Raw genomic sequence first — 7956 nt, forward strand, 5'->3', positions numbered from 1 at the left:
AGTTATGGAGGCCACATCTAGGACTGACCTTGGTTGGTGATGTGGATTGCAGTGCTGTCCAGCATTGGCTCTTTTACTCCTGAGGGGTGCTGCAACAGGAAGACTACCAACATCTGACCCTGTATCAGCACTCACAGTCTCTATAGTCTCAGTTTCCAAAGTCTTTACAGTTCCAGAAGATACGCTATCAAGTCTAGGGTCTAGATTCTGTACACCCACTTCTGCCACATCTTCTACCAATATCACACCATTCTCTGAGTTCTCAGAATCTGATTCATGTCCCCAGGAGGGCTAGCCTGAATTACAGGGGTTTGCAGTCTCCTGCATTGATGCCATGGTCCAGAACTTGCTGGCACTTACCAGGATGAATTCTGACAGTGTCAAACACTTCAGAGAAAATTTCGGCCCTCTTTCTATCATCAGCAGCATCTGTTCACTTTTAATGTTTGCAATATCCTCAATCATCATTGTTTATTTGAACACAGACAAAGAGAGCTATCTTAACATTAGCAATACTGATCCATTCCTCCTGTTAGATTTGAATCCTTCTGCATCTTGTCTAATAAATCTCCTTTTTTCTGAAAAACACAAGAGATTCTGGTGATGCTGAAAATCCAGAGCAACACACATACAAAATTCTGGAGGAACTCAGCAGGCCAGGCAGCATTTATGGATTGGTCTTCATCAGGGTCTCAGCCCAAAGGTCAACAGCTTGAGGTGTCTTGTAAAAGACAACGTCCTCAGTTTCCAGTGTCATATTGATGTCAGTGACATGATCATCACTGAGAGGTAAGTCTGGAGACCTTATGGTCCACATGACATCTCCACGTCTGATCTCCAACATCCACTGTGTACATCAGTTCTCTAGATCTTGCAGTTATCCTTGTCTTCTCAGTAATTATGAATTACCTGTCCAATCTTGAAGCTCCTTGCTGGTTTACTCGGCCGCTGGCTGAACTCTTTCTTCTGCACTTCCCTCCGGAGGTCTGGTTTCGGGAGGCCTATGCAAGATCTCAGACTCCTGTTCATGAACAGCATTATAGGTGTTTGATTTGTTGTTGCACGAACAGAGTTCTGATACACAAAAAGGATATTATCCACCTTGTGCTGTAGAAAAATGTCTTCCTTATCCATAACTTTAATGGACTTCTTGAAGATTTGGATGAACCATAAGACTATAAGACATAGGAACAGAAATAGGCCATTGGCCCATTGAAACTGCTCTGCCATGTAATCATGGCTCATCCATTTTTCCCTTCCTCAGCCTCACCTCCAGCCTTCTCGTTGTAACCTTTTATGCCATGTCCTATCAAGGACCTATTAATCTCTGCCTTAAATATACCCAATGATCTGGCCTCATCAGCTGCCTGTGGTAACAGTTTCCACAAATTCACCACCCTCTGTTTAAATAAATTTCTCCACATCTCTGTTTAAATGTACACCCCTCTATCCTGAGGCTGTGCCCTCTTGTCCTAAACTCCCCCACCGTGGGAAACATCCTTTCCACATCTACTCTGTCTAGACCTTTCAACTTTCGAAAGGTTTTAATGAGATCCCCCCTCATCCTTCTAAATACCAGCGAGTACAGACCCAGAGCCATTAAACGTTTCTTGTATGATAACCCTTTCACTCCCAGAATCATAATCTTGGGAACCTTCTCTGAACTCTCTCCAAAGTCAGCACATCTTTTCTCAGATGTGGAGCTCAAAACTATTCACAATACTCAAGGTGAAGCCATACCAGTGCCTTTTAAACCCTCTGCATCACATCCCTGCTCTTGTATTTCAGCTAACCCATTCATTACTAGGTGGTGAGATGCTGACTTGAAATCTCTGATGCCATTTTTCTTCGTAAACAGTCGGAATTCTGCTGACGTGTATCGTGGTCATTTGCACTCACAATTTATTCCGGTAAGCCATTTCTAGAAAAAGATAGTCGTCAGGGTGGAGATACAGTCTTTGTTGAGGTGATTGACTTCATTGGTATGACCTCAGGCCACATCGAATTAGCATCCACAGCAATCTGAAACTTGGGAGTCCATGAAAGGCCCAGCAAAGTCAATATGTACTCTTTGCCATGGTGACGACAGCCACTCTCACAAGTGTAACAGTGCCTGTAGGGGTGCTTATGAACTTTTTGGCATCCCAAACAGCTTTTGGCCAAGTCTTCAACCTGTCTATCTATTCCCAGCCACCACATGTAGCTCTGGATGAGACCCTTCATCTTGACGGTACCCAAGTGTCCTTCATACAGGTTCTCTAACACTCTGGTGTGCAGGTTAAAGGGAACCACTGCACAAGATCCACACATCAGCTTTCTTTGACATACCAACAGTTGGTCTCATCTTGCAGAGAGCTCTGGAAACATATGGTTACCATGAACTGGCCATCCTTGCATGGACGTTTGACAATGTCAGGTCATTCTTTGCTTCCCCCATCTCCCCACTTAGCACTGCATATTGATCTGTTATCTATGCCTGTGTGTTGTTCTCTCTTTCTCCCTCTCGTTGCAATGTGAATCACTAGTTAAAGCCATCCCATCCTTGTCACTAGTTTATTGTGCCTGTGCACAATTACATATCAATTAAATAAGAGCACGCACGTGGGAGATGGCCTTAACTGGTGTATTCACATTGCCATGAGAGAGAGGGAAAACAAGCACATGCGTAGACAGCAGATCAATACATAGTGCTGGGGGGGGGGGGGGTGGCTATTGCTTTAAAAGAAATAGATCCATACACTACATTTTCAGATTTCCTCAGTCCATTTTACCACAGAAAGGGTCCTGGTAAACACATCACACATCCAATTTGGCGCTTTGTTAAATTGCACACTATTTTTATTTCATTATCAACTCAGGAATTTGCTTGACGCAAGGTGACACATTTTATAATATTGACAAGTTAAAAGGTACTTCCATCAAATTCTCTCCATTGTAATTTGTGCTATTGTTACTAAACACCTTGTATATTTTTGTAGCAGATGCAATCCGCTCTGCAAATCATTTTTTTTCTAAAATCTCCCGCTGGAAGTGCTACAGGGCTATTAAAACAAAAACTTCGCTCCATCTGAGACTTTCTCCTGCCCCTTCCCCCAGGCAGTTAATCTGATCAACTCTTCTAGTTGTCCCCCTCCCCCTCTATCTATTACCCCTGTCACTGCACTATAAACACTTTCAACCACTTTTTATAATGCTGTTTACATTGTAAGTACATGCTGGTATTTATGTATTTAAGCACATTTTATTCCATATCTAAACATTAATCTCTAACTTTACATTTAAATAATTGTTGAATTTTGTTGTTTTTCATTGCGTACTGAGCCCTGTCCAACACACCACAGCAAATCCCTAATACATGTAGACGCATATGGCGAATATATGTAAACGTATATGGCAAATATATTTTTAAATTTAGAGATATAACACAGAACAGGCCCTTCCGGACCAAGAGCCGTGCCGCCCAGCAAGCCTCTGACTTAACCCTAACCTAACCACAGGACAATTTACAACGTCCAATTAACTGGTACATCTTTGGAAGTTAGGAGGAAACTGGAGCACCCAGAGCAAACCTACGTGTGCACGAGAAGACATTCAAGCTTTCTTACAGAGTATGCTGGAATTGAACTTTGAACTCCAATACCCCGAGTTGAAATAGCATTGCATTAATTGCTGTACAATGGTGGTGCCCTACAGTTAATCCTTGATCCTTTCTGCACATAAAACTGGAGCTCATCTTTTCTCAGTTTGTTACTGGCAGGTTCAATGGAAACACCCTGCGATGCTGGGTTCTATCTATCTGTAATTGTAAGACCTGACCACGAGATGTCCCTTCATGATATTTGCAACACCAAATGTGCTGCAGAGCACTTCCTTCAAAGATAATTTTTATGCCCAAAGTAACACTTGGCCACAGAGAGACAGATCCCTCCACTTCTCTGTCTTCCGTGTGTCTAAGAGTCTCTTACATATCCCTAATGTACCTGCCTCTACCATTACCCCTGCCAGGGCATTCCACACATTCACCATCCTCTGCGTAAAAAACCGACCTCTCACATCCTCCCTATACATTGCTGCATATTAGCCACTTCCGCACTGGGAAAAGATCTCTGAAAATAAAATCAATCATTGCAAACCAACACCAACTCAGAGCTGTCATTTCCTCAGCAAAATAAGTTATTTTTACCCAATTCTGCTCATATTTTCCAGTTGATTCTGCACACATTTTCCTCTACCACCACTTCAGCATTATGTTCCACACACACACACACACACACACCACTCTCTGTGTAAATTCTAAATCTGGCCTGGCATTCTGGCATTCTCTAGTGCCTTTAACACCATCCAGCCCAAGATCTTAAGGCACAAACTAACGGAGATGGGAGTAGACTCTCACATGGTGGATTGGATAGTGGACTACTTGACAGATAGACCTCAGTGTGTGCGGTTGGGAGACTGTAGGTCTGACACGGTGGTCAGCAGCACAGGAGCGCCGCAGGGGACCGTGCTCTCTCCGGTCCTGTTCACCCTGTACACATCAGACTTCCAATATAACTCGGAGTCCTGCCATGTGCAGAAGTTCGCTGATGACACGGCCATAGTGGGGTGTGTCAGGAATGGACAGGAGGAAGAGTATAGTAAACTGATACAGGACTTTGTGATATGGTGCAACTCAAACTACCTGCGTCTCAATATCACCAAGACCAAGGAGATGGTGGTGGACTTTAGGAGATCTAGGCCTCATATGGAGCCAGTGATCATTAATGGAGAATGTGTGGAGCAGGTTAAGACCTACAAGTATCTGGGATTACAGTTAGACGAGAAGCTAGACTGGACTGCCAACACAGATGCCTTGTGCAGGAAGGCACAGAGTCGACTGTACTTCCTTAGAAGGTTGGTGTCATTCAATGTTTGTAGTGAGATGCTGAAGATGTTCTATAGGTCAGTTGTGGAGAGCGCCCTCTTCTTTGTGGTGGCGTGTTGGGGAGGCAGCATTAAGAAGAGGGACGCCTCACGTCTTAATAAGCTGGTAAGGAAGGCGGGCTCTGTCGTGGGCAAAGTACTGGAGAGTATAACATCGGTAGCAGAGCGAAGGACGCTGAGTAGGCTACGGTCAATTATGGAAAACCCTGAACATCCTCTACATAGCACCATCCAGAGACAGAGAAGCAGTTTCAGCGACAGGTTGCTATCGATGCAATGCTCCTCAGACAGGATGAAGAGGTCAATACTCCCCAATGCCATTCGGCTTTACAATTCAACCGCCAGGAGTAAGATATGTTAAAGTGCCGGGGTTAGGACTCAATGTATTTAAGTAAACTACTTAAGAACTTTTTAAAAGCTATTATTAATGCTTTTTGAGAGAGTGATTTTAGATGCATATCATATTTTTACTGAGTTAAGTATTGTATGTAATTAGTTTTGCTACAATAAGTGTATGGGACAGTGGAAAAAATGTTGAATTTCCCCATGGGGATGAATAAAGTATCTATCTATCTATCTATATTCTCCTCCAATCACCGTAAAGCTATGCCCGCTCATATTGGCCATAATCCCAATTGTTTGTTCCATGCTTCTTTAAATGACTTCATTTTCTGTAACTACCTTCATTTATTCCAATTTTAATAACTTTTAATTGATAGACTACACTATTCAAATGACCCTCAGTTTTGTTGAGGTGCAGCAAAGCTCCACCTCATGCCACATGATGGACAGCCTGTAGTGGGTGGGGCCTTTGTTTGACCCGCCTCAGATCTTGGCTCTGTTGCGTCCATGGCAGCCGAATCTAAGGCCAATGAGGCCAGCCTCAGCGTCGGCCACAGGAACATGGTGTCAATGATTGACAGATGTGACCTGGACCGTTGGGAGGGTGTTTAAAAGTTTTGCACACTTTGCATTCAGGATCGGAAGTCAGGCTGCCATTTTTGCCAGAACCTGCAAAAGCTCTTGTTCAAAGGTTCAAAGGTTCATTTTATTATCAAAGTATTTAGGCAGAATACAACTCTGAGATTTTTCTTCTCCAGATAGCATTAAAATAAAATCAACCCCTCCCTCACACAAAAACTAACAGATCACCCACATGGAGAAACAACAAGGACCTCAAACCCCAACTCCCCCAACCACAAATCGGCATCAAGAACATCAAACCCCAAACCCCTTAGCCCGCCAATCAGCAACAAGAAAGAATGGGTGAGAATATCAGAAAAAACATACTGCAGACAGAAGGAGACTAATATGAACTGCAGCGAGAACTGACCTGGAAGGACCGATTGCGGCTCTGACTGGTAGTGAGGGAGGAGGCGTAGGGGCAGGTAGATAGATAGATAGATAGATACTTTATTCATCCCCATGGGGAAATTCAACTTTTTTCCAATGTCCCATACACTTGTTGTAGCAAAACTAATTACATACAATACTTAACTCAGTAAAAAATATGATATACATCTAAATCACTATCTCAAAAAGCATTAATAATAGCTTTTAAAAAGTTCTTAAGTCCTGGCGGTAGAATTGTAAAGCCTAATGGCATTGGGGAGTATTGACCTCTTCATCCTGTCTGAGGAGCATTGCATCGATAGTAACCTGTCGCTGAAACTGCTTCTCTGTCATCTCTGTACATGTGTGGTACTTGTTCTGCTTACAAGGATAAGCACTGTACCGGGGGGAGATCAGTGGGGAGGGATGAGTGGACAAAAGAGTCGCATAATGAGTGATCCCTGCGGAAAGCAGAGAGTGGGAGGGAAAGATGTGCTTAGTGGTGAGATCCCGTTGGAGATGGCATAATTTCTGCAGAATTATGTGCTGGATGTGGAGGCTGGTGGGTATGGTAGGCAAGGACAAGAAGAACCCTATCCCTTGAGGGGGCAGGATGATGGGGTATGAGTAGATATACGCGAAATGGAAGAGATGTGGTTGAGGGCAGTGTTGATGCTGGAGGAAGGGAAGACTCTTTCTTTGAAAAAGGAGGACATCTTTTTTCTGGAATGAAAAGGCTCATCATGAAAGCAGATGCGGCACAGATGGAGGAATTGAGAGAGGGGAATGGTGTTTTTACTGGTATTGGGGGGGGGGGAGGAGGTTTAGTCTGGGTAACTGTGAGAGTCACTGGTTTATAATAGACGTCAGTACATAGGCTGTCTCCAAAGACAGAGGCAGTGAGATTGAGAAAGAGGAGGGAGGGGTTGGAAATGGCCAGGTATATTTGAGGGCAGTGTGGAAGTTAGAGGCAAAGTTGATGATGTCGATGATCTCGGCATAGGTGCAGGAAGCAGCACCAATGCAGTCATTGATGTAGCTTAGGAAAAGTGAGAGACGGACACCAGTGAAGGCTTGGACGTAGACTGTTCCACGTATCCGACAAAAAGGCAGGCGAAGCCGGTTATCTTTGTTCTTGCCACATGTTTGAAGGAGATGGAGGCTACCATTTTGTGAAGCTGCTCTGTGACTCCATCTGTGAATTTTCTGAGAACTGGTTCTTGCTCTGGGGTACTCTAATCAGAGTAATTGAATATGGATACAAGGAGAGTCTGCTATCGACCTGCTAAACCCGAGATCATTCTGAGAAAAGCTGTGTATTGTCTACAATGGCAGGTTTGCAGAAGTAATCTCGTTAGACTCAAGATCTGTGTTACCTGGTTTGGTGTTTAAAACTAGTCAGAGTCAAAGAGAACAAAGAACCATAAATTACCAGTTGTCACTTCTGGATCAGGGTCCAGCTAAATGACCCATAGCCAACAGCACTGAAAGGAAACATTTCAACTGGTAAGGAATGGATTTAAGACCTGCTTTTTTCTATCTTCAGTTTTTATATCACAAGATAGCAATAACTCTCTCCAGAGACCCTCCACCGCAATGAAGAGCACTCCACCAGAGGCTGGAAGAAAAAAGAATCAGTTGTCTGGCCAATGAAGATGCCCTATTTCACTGTTATAAATTGGAAAAGTATTGGTGCAGAGGGAA

This window comes from Hemitrygon akajei, chromosome 16, assembly GCF_048418815.1.
Source record: "Hemitrygon akajei chromosome 16, sHemAka1.3, whole genome shotgun sequence".
NCBI lineage: Eukaryota > Metazoa > Chordata > Chondrichthyes > Myliobatiformes > Dasyatidae > Hemitrygon > Hemitrygon akajei.